Source organism: Maniola hyperantus, chromosome 18 (assembly GCF_902806685.2).
Source record: "Maniola hyperantus chromosome 18, iAphHyp1.2, whole genome shotgun sequence".
Taxonomy (NCBI): domain Eukaryota; kingdom Metazoa; phylum Arthropoda; class Insecta; order Lepidoptera; family Nymphalidae; genus Maniola; species Maniola hyperantus.
Window position 1 is genome coordinate 6571365 of NC_048553.1, and position 18559 is coordinate 6589923.

An 18559-nucleotide genomic window follows, 5' to 3' on the forward strand; every position below is an offset into this window, starting at 1 on the left:
TGATACTGCAGTAAAAAGTATGAAACAAATAAATCTGCATGCATCTTTGGTATTTGTAATACCTATTAGCGTATTGTATTTAGTAAGTTTTTATTGACTACGACACTACACGGAATGTTTAAGATCTGTTGGAATCACATCATCACAAATGCTGAAGTTATTAGTACTAGAGCTAAGTGTAACTGAAAGCTAATGACGACTGTCGCACAGAGAAAGGTTGAATTTTTAACTATCTTCAAGAATCCCCAAACTGAAATAGGAGTGACCAGTCTCCTGCTAACTCATCCTTGGCACGTCCTTTATGACAATAACTACGGGTGCTATTAAAATAATTAATTCCAACGGCGTCAGCCATTCTTAATCCGCTTCTGTGTTTCGTTACGCATTCTGTAGCAGTCAGGCGTTCTTGGGGTCTTAGTTTGCAAATACAAGCAAAATGAGATACTGGTGTGAATTGCAGCCTACCAAAATAAACCAAATTAATTTTTTGTCGTTCTGTTAGTGCCGACGTTAGATTTATTTTTTTATTTTTATTTAGATAAATTTATTAGAAACTATACATAATTCATTCATTACTTTAAAGTTATTTGGTGATTGAAAATCAGCCCTAAGTAAAAAAAGGCAGAAAACATAAGTTGACACTCTTCTTATTTTAATCAAAATCACTTTTGAACTGGCAAAAAGATTATCTATGAGAATGGTTCGCGAAAATCGTTTAACAGAAACTTTACAATTTTTAAAATACGATTCAACTTCGGATGGTTTACGAACAAATTATGATTTTTCAAGCTCATATCAATCTTTCTAACACCACAAAAAAATTGGACAAGACGTCAGACAGATGGGCGGACGGACAGATGGACGGATGGACAGCGGAGGCTTAGTAATAGGGTTCCGTTGACACCCTTCGGGTACGGAACTCCAATTTTTTTTGTTGTAATGTGATCGAAGCTGGTTGATAAAACCAAACTTCATTTCAAAGATACTGTTGTACGGCGCACAGTAAATACTTGATCTGAGGAGTTTTAGGTGTAACAATTCCATTCGAGAGAAGTTTGCCGGGACCACGATCTTCAGCAATGAAGGAACGACCGGAGAGAGAGAGGTGTAACAATAGGAAGGCAGACAGCCCAAGGTACACATATCGACTCACATATTGAATGTAGAACAAGTGAGCCTATTGAGAAAAAAATCCCCTCACAAAACTCGAGGCTGTTATGTAAATAGATTTCCTTTATTCCCTTGCCTTAGTAACGTATTTCTGTCGGCTTCTTTCAATCGGTTCGATGGCAGACGAGAGGGCTTTCCTTGCGTCATTTCCTGTTTAATGCATAAATACATAACATTTATTTTGTATACATATTTACACACGTGAAAAGTAGTTCGCGACTGTGTGTTGCGGTACAAACAGAGAAGTGAGGTAGTTTTATTTAAAAATGGATTCAATAATGTAATGTAGTTTGTTGTAAGGGATCAAGACAAAAATCCGTAGGTACAGTTTGTTTTTAGGGTTCCGTACCTCAAAAGGAAAAACGGAACCCTTATAAGATCACTTTGTTGTCTGTCAAGAAACCTACAGGGTACTTCCCGTTGACCTAGAATCATGAAATTTGGCAGGTAGGAAGGTCTTATAGCAGATATTGGGGGAAAAATCTGAAACCGTGATTTTAGGGTTACATCACACAAAAAAAAATTGTGGTGCATGCACTAATAATTTGTATTTTCAATTTTCGAAGTAAGATAACTAGGTATATCAAGTGGGGTATCATATGAAAGGGCTTTACCTGTGCATTCTAAAACAGATTTTTATTTCTTTTTATGCATCATTGTTTTTCAATTATCGTGCAAAATGTCGAAAAAAGACGATTGTACTGAGGAATTTGGTGATGGTATTTTCTCGTAAAACAAGTACAATATTTTGCTTAAGGTTACACTCACCAGTGCGGAAAGCTGTATAGAGATGGATACCTTACGAAGCGAGCACTACCGGACTAGAAGAGTTCATTGCCCGCGGGAGGTCCACGAATCGAACACCCAACCTCGAGGCCCTAAGCCTTCATAGCACTGCTCCGCCGACCTTATCACATAGTTGGTATCTTACAGGAACAGAAGGATCACTTGACTAAGACGTTCAAATAAATTGCGACTCTTGTCACAACGCAATAAAGTGCAACTTTATGGTAACAAGACTTTAGTAGAAGAAAAGGTAAGTTTAACAAACGCGTAAACTCTTGTCTCTTATATCTTCTCTCTATAGATTGAAGGGAATCGCTTAGTCGTAGCTGCTTGATCTACGATCTGCTTAAAGAATGTCACTGGCTGTGATTGGTCTCTCGAACAGCCACCCTTAAGACCATGGTGAACTTAGGTCACACGAGCAACAAAATAGTATGCGATTCTCGTGACTTCAGTAAGACCATTAATGCACGGCGTTAACGCTAACTAACGCCGTGCAATAATGTACTACTTAAATCACAAATATCGTAAAGTTCTATAATTTTATATCTTGTCTAATACTGTGCTCGTAATTAAAATGTTTTTCACGCTAAGTTAATTTTGACCCAACGGTTTAATTAATAGAGTTCAACGGGTTCAAAGGTTTGCTTAAGTAATTAATATTTGAAATTCGTTTGGTGTTTGCATTACATTTTGATCCGGATGTGCCTATATTATCCTGTGTTGTTACTGTTTAAGGACCGAAATTAATAATAATAATCAATCTTATCTTAATCTGGTCATAGGTTACTTAGCTTATTCTTCAAAATGGTATGATCTTTTTTGATAAATAAAAATGTTACTAATAAATAGCAGAGCAGAGCCTCAATAGCTCAACTGGTAAAGGAGTGGACTGAAAACTGAAAGGTCGATGGTTCACACCCCGCCCGTTGCACTATTGTCGTACCTACTCCTAGCACAAGCTTCACGCTTAGTTGGAGATGAAAAAGGGGAATATTAGTCATTTAACATGGCTAATATACCATATAAAAAAAAACTTATTACGACAGATTACAGATAGATTGATGATATATTTTTGTATGTATTATAATACAATGTGTATGACAGTGTGTAATGTATATTTTATTATCTTTGTAGCATGTATTATGCTTATTAATTTTGCTTTGTACACCATCCCGCGCTCTGGTCACTAAATCCGATCACCAAAGGTTGCCTGTAAGAGATTGCTACAGCAATAAGGCCGCCTTTGCACCTCTAGTATAGTTTCTTTTATATTATTGTTTTCTGTATACCTATATTTTAGTGTGTGCAATAAAGATTTCTAAATAAAAATATAAAATAAATTGACTATTAATTTTGACCGTTAGAAACTTTGTTTTTTTTTCACAAATTGTATGGTCTTTTTGACAATATTAACAACGTGGCTGACAGCCGTACTCAGAGTCGCTTAATCGTTACTTAAGTTTAGTTGAAACAAGACAGAGTTATATCTCTCACATAAATCTGTCTCGTTTTAACTCAATCTTAAGTAACGATTAGCGACTCTGAGTACGGCTGTTAGTAACTTACCGAGAGATTTTTTAGGACCTTTACTTCGTCCAGGTGAAGTTTAGGTGTTTATACGTATATTATCTTTTTCTATTATCCCTGGATAGGTCTAAGATGTTTTCCGCCCGCCCGCCTCCATAATCTGCTCTTTCACGACTAAAATGTGCTGTTTTTATAATAAAATGTTAATCTCCCATCCTATCACAAAATTTTCAGGAGCTTATACCTACTGGGTTTAAAAGTAAGCTGTCTGACTATTGAGATAAATTACAACATATAAGCTATTTCAATATCCAAAGCTCAGTGATTGAGTCGTGGAAAGTTAACCAACAGATAAGTAGACACATTTTCACGCTTATGATTAGTAGTTATAAAGTATACGGTTTTTGAATTTAACATGTGCTTATGACTTCAAGGTCTGCGTACGAGAAGATTAAAACAATAACTTCTGTTCAGCTCTCATGTTATAATTACTGAACTCCACTCGACACGGTTTATAGTGCGTACTTTCCTTAAACTGATTAAGTATGTGGTCTCGGTGTAGTGTAAACTTAGTGATGGGACTGCTGGTAGTATTTAAACTATGTTTTTTTTTAAATTTTGTAAGTAACTCTGTGCAAAATTTTAGCTATACCAAACGCTTAATTTGCTCTAATCCGCTGAAACAGATTAAATCTGTATGGTGCAACATGCAGCATGCGATATTTACCGCTCGCCCTCCCACTGCTAAACATGCAGGAAAATACCTGCATTCCGCGAAATAACGCCTGCTTCTATTCACAATTTTAGCTAATTAGGTCCAAGGGAATAGGCTGGGCGTTGATGAGTCAGTCAGTTATGAGTAAGTTATAGGAGTTTTAACCGCCATTGAAATCATATATAAGTCTAATGTATGTATCTGTGTGTCTGTGTATCTGTTTATGTGTGACTGTCCGAAGCATTGTAGCGCTCAAACGGATGGACCGATTTGAATGACACGGGCATAAGATAGAAAGATATATGATAAGTTATTATAGATCTGACACAGTCATATTATAATGATTAAAAGATCGCAAAAAAATTCAGAAAAATAATAATATACGGGTTTGCAAGTAGCTTAAGTATTTAGTTGGATATTATAACCTTGAGTGCGTGTACCTTTAAAATAAAACATTTATCGGATATCTGGAAAGACAGACACATACAACATACATACAAATACATTGAGCTTGATTAATGAGTATTCAAATGAGAGCCAAACTACATTCGTTTGGAGTGCACTAGGAAAAAAAACCTCTTAGATACCGGGTGTTAAACTAGAACGCTGGCAAATATAAAGACAGGTGGTAGTACTGATGACTACTGACATGATACTATTAAAAAACGCGAATAAAAAAATTCCTATATTTTGTGAAAATTCACGATATAATAAAAAAAAGCATCTGACTGACGCTAGAGGTCAACAAACGTTGCGTAAGTAAGCCACTTGAAGACAATGCCGCGTCGTAGGTGGGGCATTGATCGAAAAATACTGAATCACTAAAACTACAAAATCTGTCAAATGGTTATTGGTATTGGATTGCGTTTAGGTAGTATAACAATAACGCAAGTTTTTGCTAGCGTTCTGGTTACAGCCGGTATTTTTCACGGCTCTAGTTACACAACTTACCCCTTTCCCCTTTAAAACGGTATGAATAATCCCTGACATTTGAGTCGTACTGTGTAACTCTGGCTTTAAATGGATTACACGGTCTCGCGTGGACACTAAGTTAGTCTCGTAATTGTATGCACACGACCGTAGGGCGCAAACATAAACATTATCTAGGCGTGCACTTCCTGGCGTGTACTCTGCCTAATTAAATAGAGATATGGGATTTTTTTACAGGGCAGGTTTTTCTGGAACTTGTTTTAAGACTAATGTCAGATTACACCAAATTATGAGAAAGTGTGTTTATTTGTTGGTTTATTAGTTTGTCCTTTAACGCCGCAACAGAGCAACGGATTGCCGTGATCTTTACATGGATAATTGGATATGGTATAGTGAACCTGGAGATAAACAGGCTATCTTTTTCCCGAAAAATCAACAAGTTTTCACATAATTTTTAAAAAACAAAATCACGACGTCGCGGGAATCAGTTAGTTACTCAACATTAATAACTAGATGATTCCCGCGACTTCGTCCACGTAAGTTTTGATTTCATAAATCCTGTGGTAACTCTTTGATTTTCTGGGATAAAAGTAGCCTAGCCCTGGGATGTAAGACATGTCGGTACCACATTTCGTCAAAATCTGTTAAACAGATGGGCTGTAAAATGATAGCAGACAGACAGTCAGACAGACGGATAGACAGACAGACACACTTTCGTATTTATAATATTGGTAAGGATTAGTATGGATAGTATGGACTAGCTTATGCTCGCAACTTCGTCCGCGTGGACTACACAAATTTCAAACCCCTATTTCACCCCTTAGGGATTGAATTTTCAAGAATCCTTTCTTAGCGGATGCCTACGTCATAATAGCTATCTGCGTGCTAAATTTCAGCCCGATCCGTCCACTAGTTTGAGCTGTGCGTTGATAGATCAGTCAGTAGTCAGTCAGTCACCTTTTCCTTTTTAACCGACTTCAAAAAAAGGAGGAGGTTCTCAATTCGTCGGAAACTTTTTTTTTTTTTTATGTATGTTCCCTGATTACTCGAAAACGCCTGGACCGATTTTTTGCTCGCGATCAGTGTAATAGCTTAGTAAACAGTAGATTTTTAACCAGTCATAGCATAATTCCATGGGGCCACTAAAAATTGAGAAATAAAAAATGTTTACAAAAAAAATAAAAACCGACTTCGTTACACAAACACTAAAAATTGAAAAATAATTTAATTTATTACCGAATATATTATGTATACAAGAGTTAATATAGTTCCATAATTTTTTTGGGGTCGGTGCCAATGAGGTGCCATTGTGGAGTCCCATAAAAATATGAAGTCTGGACGATTCGCGTAGCTAAAGCTAATTGGCACCGGCACCAAAAAGTATTATTATGGAACTATATTAACTCTTGTATACATAATATATTCGGTAATAAATTAAATTATTTTTCAATTTTTAGTGTTTGTGTAACGAAGTCGGTTTTTATTTTTTTTGTAAACATTTTATATATTTAGAAGATTATTATTCTAAAGTGATTATAATAAATAATGGTGTTATAGTTATATTAAATCGTAGGTACCTATATTTTTTATTATACATACATGACTTAGAAATTAATAGATACTTGTTATAACCATCCCTTTGTAGTTGTGCACTTAATTTTGATCAGAATGCATTTAAATTAGGTGCCGTGCCGTGTTGCTTAGGATTTAATTAGCATATTGATTGGGCTTTGTTGTTTTAGGCTGATAAGGCTATTTAATGTACTAATGGTAACAATATCCAAGTAAACAAGCCTTATTTGTTTTACAATTAATTGATGAGCAATTATGATTTAACTAGCTTATGCCCGCGACTTTGTCCGCGTGGACTACACAAATTTCGAACCCCCAATTTTACCCCCTTATATATATGTAGTATCTACCTATTTTCTATCTTCAGCTTCGTAGTGAAGCCACAGTTTTGTATCTAAATTTGAAAGAAAGTATTGAGGTCTGGCAGAAGATCGGCCATGAGTGCTAAATCTGAGCTAAAATTGGTAAACAGTTCGACAAAATTTAACACTTGCATTTAGGTATTATAATAATAATTTAGGTAAGATATACGTCGTGATTTACTGATATAGTGCTAGGTGACCGTTCAGCGCGTCGAGCAATAATTGTTGATGTTACTATTCCTCATGATGATAACCTAGTGAAAGCAGAAAAGCAAAAAGTATCAAAATACTTGGACCTGGCTCACGACCGCCATGTGGAGTGTTGACTCAACGATTATTGTACCGATAGTTGTATCAGTCCATGGTCTTATTGCGAATAGTTTCGACCAACATCTTAAGAAACTATCGCTTAATTGTTGGATCAAGGGTAAGATACAGAAAGCAGTGGCTCTTGAGACGGCACGCATTGTGAGGAGGTTCCTCACTCTGGAGACCTGACTATTGGCAGCTTGGATCCTAGCCCGCTGCTAGTGGGATCCATTTTATCATATTTTTAATTATTGTTTTTTTTGTTGTTCCAGTTACTTTAATTTTTGTTGTTCTTGTTATTTTAATTTCTATTGTTTCTGTTATTCTATCGTTTGTTGTTTCTGTTACTTTATATTCTGTTGTTTATTTTATTTAATTTAATTTTTTGTTGTTCCTGTTATTTGATTTTCTGTTACTTTACTTTAATTTTTTTTGTTGCTTCTGTTATTTTATTGTTTGTTGTTTTTTTTTTAAATATGATAAAAATGAGAAAAATAAATAAATGAAAGTATAATAATAATATTTAGGTAAGTAACCATTAGGAAAAGTAACCTCAGGAAAAAGTGCAACAGTCATTTGTGGGTATAACCTATTAGTAACAAAATTCCGCAAACTATTTTGGACTTGCCTTTACACAAGTTTAAAAAATCTATTAGAACTATTCTCCTGAAAAAAGCATATTACACAATTGAAGATTATCTGAATGATAAAAAAGCGTGGATTTGACCTGCAGCTCGTTCCAACTTCCAGCAACTGCAAATACTTTTTTATACATGGCATAATATTGTATATCAAATCTTTGAAAAGAGCAACCGCCGAGTTTTTTGCTGGTTCGTCTCGGTGGGAAAGGCATTCCGAACCAGTGGTAGATGCATTTGACGATTCAAAATACTTGTAAAAGTTTAATTGAATAAAAATATTTTTATTTATTTATTTAGTAAAGTACAACGCTTGGCATAAACAAAGATTCAATCCAAAGTCCGCTGTACGCACGAAATTATTACAAAGCTTTATTTATGCTCTCTAACTCACTGAACAATGTTTTCATTAAAATTTAATTTTGGCGCCAGGGGGCGTACCTACAGCGCGATACAGGCCTGTTTAGATTCGCTACATAAGCATCTTAATTAACTTGTGATTAGTTGAAATTATCTGTTTCGGGTAACTGTTTAACTTCCTAACCTGTTATATTCAATCGACAACGGTATAGTTGTACTTATTGAATATTCGTCCGATAGTAGGTACCTATACGTATTATATTCAACGGTATAGTTGTACCTATTGAATATTCGTCCATAGAAGCTTCTCAGTAACATTTTGAGCTCTGGTCTGGAAGTCAGAAAAAACCCGCAAGTGCGAGTGAGACTCGCAAACGAAGGGTTCCGTACCATCATACAAGACCATAATATACTAAGTACCTATGTACAGTACGCGGCAGAAAATAATTTACATCAACCTTTAGAAAGATATTCCGGCTTTGTAGAGCGTTGTCTATCACTCATACCTGTGTGACGTTTTGTCGGTCTCAACGACAGAGACAATGCTCTACAAAACGGCTATCTCTTTCTTAAAGCTTTTTTATAATTCACATGGCGCCCATTTTTTTTAAATTCTTTCTTGTTGTAAGTAGCGGCAATAGAAAAACATAATCTGTGAACATTTCAACTATCTACCTGTTACGGTTAATGATAATAATTTAAGTCAGTAACCATCAATACAGCCCGCTGACAGACACAGACATACAGGCAGACGGTCGGATGGACCGTGTCGGACGGACAGACGGACGGACAGCGGAGGCTTAGTATAGGGTCCCGTTGGATACTTAGGGTACGAAACCCTAAAAAAAAGCTGTCGTAAAAGATGATTGAAACAGCCTATAAATAAGATCTGTACCTACCTAGTCTGTATTCTGGTATCATACTTCTATATAGACTCTATATTTAATGACTTCATCAGCATTTCTTAGATGCATTTTCAGTATTGAAAAATGTATTGCGTGCACCTTCCTTCATATTTTGTGCTTCGTTTTTTCTCATCTCAAAAGAATTTTCGCGTAAACAAACCGGTATAGGCAGGTATATAAGCTATAAATAATGCAGGCGACACCTCCGAACAGGGGATTTGTTTTTACCTTATTTGTGATTCAAAAGCCTAGGAAACATAATAAAAATTCATGCAGATATGCCAAACAGGTATACGACTGTGGTCTGTGTGACTAGCAAAGTTCTTTTATGAACGTAAATAAAATTATAGCTAGGTATAGTAAAATCTGCACAATAGATTTTTATACTTATCATCATAAAAGGAAACATTGTAATTGGATTAGTGGACTGACATTGAAGACATTAATTTGATCCCATGTCTTATCACTCAACATCATCATCATCAACCGATATACGTTTACTGCTGGACATAGGTCTCTTGTAGGGACTTCTACACGCCACGGTCTTGCGCCGCCTGAATCCAACGGTACCGTGCGACTCGCCTGATGTCATCCGTCCACCAAATGGGGGATCTTCCAACGTTGCACTTTCACGTTGTAGACTATATCGGTTTTTCTAACTATGTGCCTTGTCCATTGCCGCTCAACTTTGCCACTCGCTGAGCTATGTCGGTTACTCTTATCACTTTTAGTTTGTAATTAAGTAAATTCAAGTTGATGTAAAATCGTGTCATCCAAACTTCCATTAGGCGTTATCGCGTAGTTACCCCGATCGGTGTGCCAGATGAACTCGCGACCCTTATCTCGAAGGCAGACCTAGAGTCATTAGGCCAACGAGGCGTTTTAATGGACTTACACTATTAACTGCCAGATTAACGGTCGGGAACGGCGCCCGCAACTTAATTGGTGTTTTTATTGCCTTTATAGATCACCTACTGAGGTGTTGAAGTTGGAAACAGCTCATGGATTTGTGTGACTAAGCAATGCTACAACAGTACACTTAGTATAAGATTCTACGTCACACCAACGTTGCTAGAATTCAAGAGTCGAAACACAGTAACAATAAAGTAAAATGACCTAAAGGGCCTTGAATTGAAGTCAAATATTCTATGTCAAAATGTGCCGTTGTTATAGCCTAGTGGTTAAGACATCCGCCTCCTATTCGGGAGGAGGGAAGTTCGATCTCTGGCATGCACCTCTAACTTTTCAGACCTACGTGCGTTTCAAGCAATTTAATATGACTTGCTTTAACGGTGAAGGAAAATATCGTAAGGAAACCTGCATACCGAAAAATTCTCCGTAAAGTTCTCAAAGGTGTGTGAAGTGAAGCTGTGTGAAGCTTAAGGGTGATTATAATATTGAAAAGGAAAAATAGATTTGTTGTTTCATTTTATTTAAAACCGTTTCATTCCACGAACTTTTGGACCTCCTCTCGTACGTGGCGGGCTATGGCCTAGACCATTCTCATTCTGAGACGAGATTAATTGTGCTCAGTAGTGGACCGGGGTTGATCGTGAAGGCTCTTCACGCATTTCGAGAATTTTGGATTCGAATTAGCACGGATCACACTAATATCATATAGGTGAAAGATTGTGTGTGTGTTTGTGTGTGTGCGTGTGTGTATGTGTGAGAGTGCTTGCTACTCTTGCACGCCAAAATTATACCTACTGGACGGATTTGGCTAAAATTTGGAATGGAGATAGCTTCATATACTGACTTAACACATTATGTTACTTTTTATTACGGAAATCGAATAGTTCCCGCTTGTTTAAAAAAACTTATATCCACGCTGACGAAGTCGCGGGTATCGTCTAGTATGTCATAAGCACATAATGCTTTAACTAAACAGAAAAAGTGTAGAAGTGTCATCAGGCTCGTCAGAAAAAGTGTAGATTTATTCTGAATGCTTGGTCGGATAAAATGGTAGTAGTAACCTATCAGATGCATTGGCTCACATGAATAACTAACCAGCACAGATTGTTTGTAAGTCTTTGCTACTGATACTTACTTACCTATTTGAAAAAAGTTATACGTAAGTAAGTGTGCACAATACTTTAACACGGATTTAATTAAATCTACATAAGGTACTAAAGTATACCTCAGATAGTCGTTAAGTATGTATTAGTAACGTATAGATTGGCATAATGCTTCACTAACGGCAAGCGATTAATTAAGTATATGTTAGTAATAATACCTGGGATCAACGGCTTAAACAGCTCTCGAGGCACAAAGGGGAAGGCCCTATAAGTCGTTTCAGGGGGTCGCTTAATTCGATATTGTGGACCTACTATAATGATCCTATTCGCTAGATCCTAAGAAAAGAAGCTAAGAAAGGATTATTAAAAGTTCAACATCTAAGGAGGTAAAATAAGGTTTTGAAATTTGTAAAGTCCACGCATAAAGTCCACATATAAAAGGAAAAGGTGACTAACTGACTGATCTATCAACGCACAGATCAAACTACTGAACGAATCGGGCTGAAATTTGGCATGCAGATAGCTATTATGACGTAGGCATCCGCTAAGAAAGGATTTTTGAAAATGTAACCCCTAAGGTGATGAAATAGGGGGTTAAAATCTGTTTAGTCCACGCGGACGAAGTTGCGAGCAAAGCTATTACTATAATCTAATCTTTTCAAAAGCTGTGTTACGTCGAAATGCTAAATTTGTATGGTGGGTGCGGGCGATAGAAAACCTATACACAACCTATAACAAAATGTTTTTTGTAGTTTCTAAGCTCAACGATTTTGCATTTGACTTTTTAGACGTCAATACCGTTAATCGTGATAAACGCGGCGTGATGTCTAACCGATAGCTGGATGAGACCGCTTCAAAGTGGATTGAGTCGGATCTAGGTGGATCAGGGATGTCACGAATATTACCTAAATAAAGTAGAATAGTCAAGTTTGTGCTTTTATTAAAATGTAGGGTATGTATAGTGAATTCAATTTGAATCATTCACATCTACTAACACCTCTGCATCAATTAAATAAAATCTGTTAAATAATAGAAAATAATATTAGCAGTAGCCATAGATTGGATTATATAGTTTGTGGATTAATCTCAAACGTTTAGGTAATGTTTAATTTAATTTGTTTTGACCAATATATCGATTGTAAATTTTTTGTCTACATTTTTAGGATTCCGTACCTTAAAAGGAAAAAAGTAACCCTTATAAATAAATAAATAAATAACCTGTCTGACCGTCTGTCCGTTTGTCGTGTCTGTCAAGAAAACCTACAGGGTATTTTCCGTTGACCTTGAATCATGAAATTTGGCAGGTAGGTAGGTCTTGATAGCACAAGTAAAGGAATAAATCCAAAAACCATGAATTTGTGGTGACATGATTAAAAAAAATTTAAAATATGTTCATAAACAAATAAGATAACTATACCAAGTGGGGTATCATAGGAAAGTGCTTTACCTGTACATTCTAAAAAAGATTTTTATTTATTTTTATGCATTACAGTTTCTGGTTTATCGTGCAAAATGTTGAAAATAATACCCGAGTACGGAATCCTTAGCGCGTGAGGCTGAGTCGCACTTGGCTATTTTTTTTAGATAAATCAAACATGAAAAACTGTTTAAGTACTTGTTAGAACACACATAAAGTAGAGTTCCATAGCCATGCAGTTGTTTAAAATCTTAACAGTCATTATTTCTCGAACGGTGGGTACTTTTTCCGAAAACTGTCTAAGCCTCACAATGGTTTCAAAATAATATTTAACGAGGAATCACACGAAAGGTTAACCAGTTTTTTTCCACTCTAACTTTTCATGTTCACCATGGAAGTTAAACCCAGAATATTTATTGAAACTTTAATAGGCTTTTATGTAGCGATAATAGGTTTCTATACCAATGCTAAATATCAATTTTACAGCTTTCATAGTTTATTTTTAAAATTCCGGAGACACCCAGACAGATGGATTAGATGAAATTTCAGGGTTCCTTGTTTCACTACAGAATTCTAAAAAGTTTACTAAGGAAGTTCTTAATCTATCAGATACGCTTTTGTTATCTGCTGTAAGTAAGTAATTTATCCTGCCGAACAAAAATAAACGTCTTATATTATCTTATTGCTTTCTTAGTCTACACACTGGGTGGAATTGTAAGTTGACACTAACAATAAAACTTCTTTCTGTCTGTCCCTTCCTCTATTTCTTGAAGTATAGATAATACCACTAACTTTGCTAATTGGACCAACAAGCAATTCCCAAGCGTCTCCAATTGCATCGCAAACTTCGTGAAAGGAACAAAAAGTTTTGTTAAAAAACCAACCGTTCGGACAAATCTCGCACACCGAGAATTAATGCAGCGCAGTTTCTTTTTTAATTTGGTAGGAGTGTTCGTTAAAAATTCAAGAGGTACCAGGGTATGCTTTAAGAATGATTGATGCCTTAGGATGCCGTATAAACAATACATTGTGTTTAAATGCATTTGCACAGGGCGACATTTTCACGTGCATTAAATGTGCGTTTTGGGCATTTGTGTTACCGCCAACGAGGAAAAGACTATTTTCGCGCTTACGAAACGTACATTCAATATATTATTCCAAATCAATAAAAGATATAAAAATATTAAATATAGTTGATCACCGACTGTAAACACTGTGGAGAAGAACTCTCTCTCCTCTAGTTTATCGCAGCGACAAGAGCTATCAAAAAGAAAACTCTCTCAATGCTGCTCCCTTGGCAAACAAAACATTCGCTCAGTTACTTATTTTATATGAACACGTGTGAAATTTAGACTTACAGATTTTTTTAAGCTGCTAATTATTTTGGGCTTATTCCCTGTATACCCACTAGAAAGAATTGCGGTTCTTTAGGGTTCTTAAAATTCCTATGTCAAACACGGAATCCGCATGACTTATCTATCTAAATTTGCATGCTGTAGCCGCCTATAATTTTCATTGTATAATAGCCTGGCACATAGGATTTGTATTTTGTAATTTTATTTTTGTATAATTTTGTTGGTAGTTCAGTCAGAGGTTTTTGCTACCGAGTTAGTTTTGCTACACAGCGCGTGCGTTGTACGCAGGGTCTGAGTTCGTGTCGTAACTCAAAGAAAATGAGCGTTATTCATCTGTTAGGGCTAGTTTTCTTATCAGGCTAATGATCAGCGTCAGCGATCAAGCGCTAACCTGTCAGCGTTATTCAGAAATGCTTCATAGTAATGCATAAAAGGCCTGCAACTCCGCACAAACTGACCACTGTTGCTTATCAGGGCTTATCGATCGTTATTCAAGAACTGTTTATAATAATGCAAACTGGAAAAAAAACAAGCCCTAGGAATTCATCCGCCGAAAAATGAGCTTTAGAGTAATGAATGACTAGCTGATGCTCGCGACTTCGTCCGCGTGGAATTAGATTTTTAAAAATCCCGTGGGAACTTAAAAAAGTAGCCTATGTCACTCTCCAGGTCTTTGACTATATCCATGCAAAAAATCACGTCAATCCGTTGCTCCGTAGCGACGTGATTGAAGGACCAACCAACAAACCAATAAGCCAACAAACCAACAAACAAACACACTTTCGCATTTATAATAAGGGTACTGATTTTTTTAGTACAAATACAATAATTTTTATTGTTCTAACGAATTAATCATAGATAAAATTTAAATCCGCAACAGTTTTACAATTACACCACAATCTACGGGTGGTTGAACGGCGAGAAGAGTGCGCCAGACAGAGATCGCTATATTTATCCCCGTGCCGAACAAAGAAAATAATATCGCTCCTTATCACAAAGGTCCTTTTTTACTGCAATGATTTCGATACATCACTGATTTTTACGGCTATCGACTGTTAAACGTTTTAGTATCCATAAATAACTTTATATTATGTCATTCATTCGGTTGCTGTAATAATAACAGCAATCGAAAGATTGCGTATTGTAAGACCGATAATGTTGTCACAAAATTGCTTTTATGCGTTGTTTCTTAGGAAGTTGACATATTTTTAACTCAACTTCGGGAGGGTTATAATATTAGAATTTTACTTTGTTTGTTTATTTATTGGTTCAATGGTTCCATCTCAATTACCTAGCATAAAATTTTATTCGATTTGCGTTTAGCGTGTCATAGTTTATGTGACATCATAACAAATAGAGCCCATCAGAGGTAGACGTTGATGTGACCTTTTTTTTTAAAAAGCAAGAGTAGTTCACCTCAGTATCATTTTTTTCAATGCCCTTGGTGCTGCCGAATCTTATTGATGCTATCACATGCATTCCAGGATTGACAAATGAGGCGCTAGTGCTTTTTGCGCCTTCTGTGGATGTTGCAGAACATCTTATGAGATCACCTATTATAATAATAACGTAACCAAGAAAACTAGTGTCTTGAAACGAAAGAATATAAGGTTTTTGTGTACACGATACCGACTCTAAGCTTTTATATTCGATTTTCTTAGTCTTTGAAATTCTGATAACAAGTTGAGATTACATAAGAGACAGAATAATGAGTTTTATTCTCTTTTGTTTAAAACTAAAGTTCTGTAACAAACAAACTTTAAGTGACTTCAAAGTTCTTCAGTTTAATTTCCAGCTATCGACTCACAGATTGAGTAGATTCCTCGTAGTAAGAAGAATAGTTGTAATAAATAAGAAGAAGTATCAATTCTATCGAATTAGTAACTATCGAGCACTTGGCTCGGAGTTCTACAATATGTTCGCGCCTGCCAACCATTCAGTCTGGTGAGTGCAGACGCTAGACAAAATTGTCTAACGACATGCTTACCAATTTGTGTTTTGTAGCGCACTCTTGAAAAGGCCTCCAGCTGTGGAAACATGCAGACTGATGGATACATACCAAGTCACACAATCTTTATAAAGCATCAAATCTTGAAAGGAAACTTGATGAGTTTTCACATGATATACCTGTCGCAAAAACACGTAATATTGTATTGTCGTGTTTTAAGACAGTTGTTTGTTTACGCTCTACAGTTTAGTTCAATGTTTTCGAAGCGCATTTTAAAATGACTGAGCCATCGAAAAATTCTGGTGCATGGCAATTTTAATTGATGATGCCGTTTCGCATTGTCATCGCAAAGACAATACGTTTTATTCTGTACGTTATGCAACTTGTATAGAAATAATGAAAGTTTGTTTATTATAAGAAGCATTTACTTACTTACTTAAAATATATAGATGTAATTAATATAGCAGAAGTGAATAGGTTTTGATCTATAATCAAAGTAACATAAATAGTAGCATAAATAAAACCGGTCGAGTGGGTTCGGTACCATTAAACAAGATATAGCACTATATACATTTTTTTTAATTTGCATGGCAACCGTTTTGGAAATCGTAATTTCCGTTTTTTATTATTGTAATATTTCATCTCTCTACCTGTTGTTGTTCATGAGATACAGCTGATAGACAGATGGACGGGCAGAGGAGGCTTAGTAATAGAGTCCCAGTGACACCCTTCGGGTACGGACACATTAAGCTTTGAAGAAATACGTGTAATTAAATTGCAGTTTTCATTCATTCCGACACTATGCAATAATTCAGGAGTAGGTAAAGGCTTTGGGTTTTGGAAAACCTTAAAAACTTATTTTTCAATATCTTTAATAACGTAGACGTCACATTGCGCCGAAACGGGAGGGGTGGGGTCGACGCGGCGGCAGTCGTAGCCCGCGCGTAGCTCGTAGCGCTACGCCGTAGCCGGTACGATCGTATGCAGTGAAGTGCCGACCTGTAATACTCGTGCATTACTGTAATTCGCGGTACACTTGTAATTTTTGTGCGTGTATGGAGTGTAGTGGAAGTGCTTGTGCGAAAGGTTCTCTATTATAGAGTCCGCCTTTGTTATACCTTATGTACGAGTAGAATTTGTGTGATGTTGACTTGTCATGACACATTTTTTGTGACTGAGCTTTTGAAGCGAAATTTTTTATTCAGCTTTATGAATGCTATGAATTTTCACTAAGGTACGTATTGTTTGTTGGAGTTTATAACCGTGTACTGCTTTTATAATGATGTTTCTTTTAATGATGTCGAGTACGTTTAGTACATAAAGTTGAATGTTTCGAAAATTAACAAACGAGAATTTGGAACAACTTCTTTATACTTAGCCACGGAGATTTTTGGTAAAAATGCTTAGGTACCTACTGATAACAGATATATTACATAATTAGAATATATTTGATATAGTTACATTTATACATACTTTTCAGAATATGTGTGTCCAAACCAAGTAATTTAATAACTTACTGTAGTCAAGAGCATTACTTAAAAAAAACCTAGGCGTCTATTTGTAGGAAATGTGATCTCTTTTCGTCTCTATCTCTTAATGGTAAAAAACAAAGTCAAAATCCACGTTTGCTTGTGTATTCGCTTATAGTAATTACTAAACTTTTAAGAGGATTTTTATGCGATTTTCATCATTATTTGAAACATTTCAAGGTCGGTATTATGTAGATATATTTACGTTGTACGTATACGTTGAATGCGGATGGAGTCATTGAGAACTGCTTGTATAAAATATTTTTAAATATAAATTTTATCTACGCAGAGCTGCGAGAAAAAGCTAGCCTGTAACAAAAGTGACAATACAATGTTTACAAAATATATTTTAGGTTATAATTTATTTATTGTTACATTTTTCACCGCATTATTATGAAGTACATTTATGAAATATATTTCTCAGATGATATTTTTCTTTCTTTACTAACGCTTCTTACATATCTTATTGTGTTTTATCCTACACATTTTAAGAGGTATGAGTATTGATAGCCTAGTACTCAAGACGTTTTATTCCTAGTGAAGACTTAGCTTAGTGAAATACAAGCTCTACTGGTCATCATCCCTTTTAATACATCCAGTCCTTCTGAGAATATATCCCCCATGGAGAGACCCCTGAGTTCATTCAACCTAATAATATTCCTACCTAATACTGTTATACTTATGAGAGCATAAGGTGTCTTACACACGTTCAGTACTTTGAATTCACATGTGAGGAAGTCAATACATCGTATATCCAGTCTGATAAGATGCTTCAAAATCACGGCTCGGACCGAAAAGCGAAAGGTGTTCTGTTCAAATCCAATCGTTGCACTATTCAACGAATCTACTTACTTTTAGCACAAGTTTTACGCTATTAGTTTGAGATGAAAGGAGAATAGGTATTACTCTGGTTAAAGATGTCTAAGTTTCTTTAAAAAATATATCTACATAATACACAGCTAGCAACTTACATGACAAAAATCAAATTCAAGGCAGCAGAACCGTTGGTCTCTACAAT

The 18559-nt window shown here is 35.9% G+C and overlaps 1 protein-coding gene across 1 annotated transcript in view; it reads left to right on the forward strand.

The window, feature by feature from the left end:
- Positions 1 to 16964: 16964 nt before the first annotated feature.
- Positions 16965 to 18559, forward strand: part of side-VII (sidestep VII) — a 321489-nt gene continuing 319894 nt past the window's right edge. The window contains exon 1 of the mRNA XM_034977882.2: positions 16965 to 17246. The gene's annotated coding sequence lies outside the window, so the exon portion shown is untranslated. The remainder of the gene's footprint in view (positions 17247 to 18559) is intronic.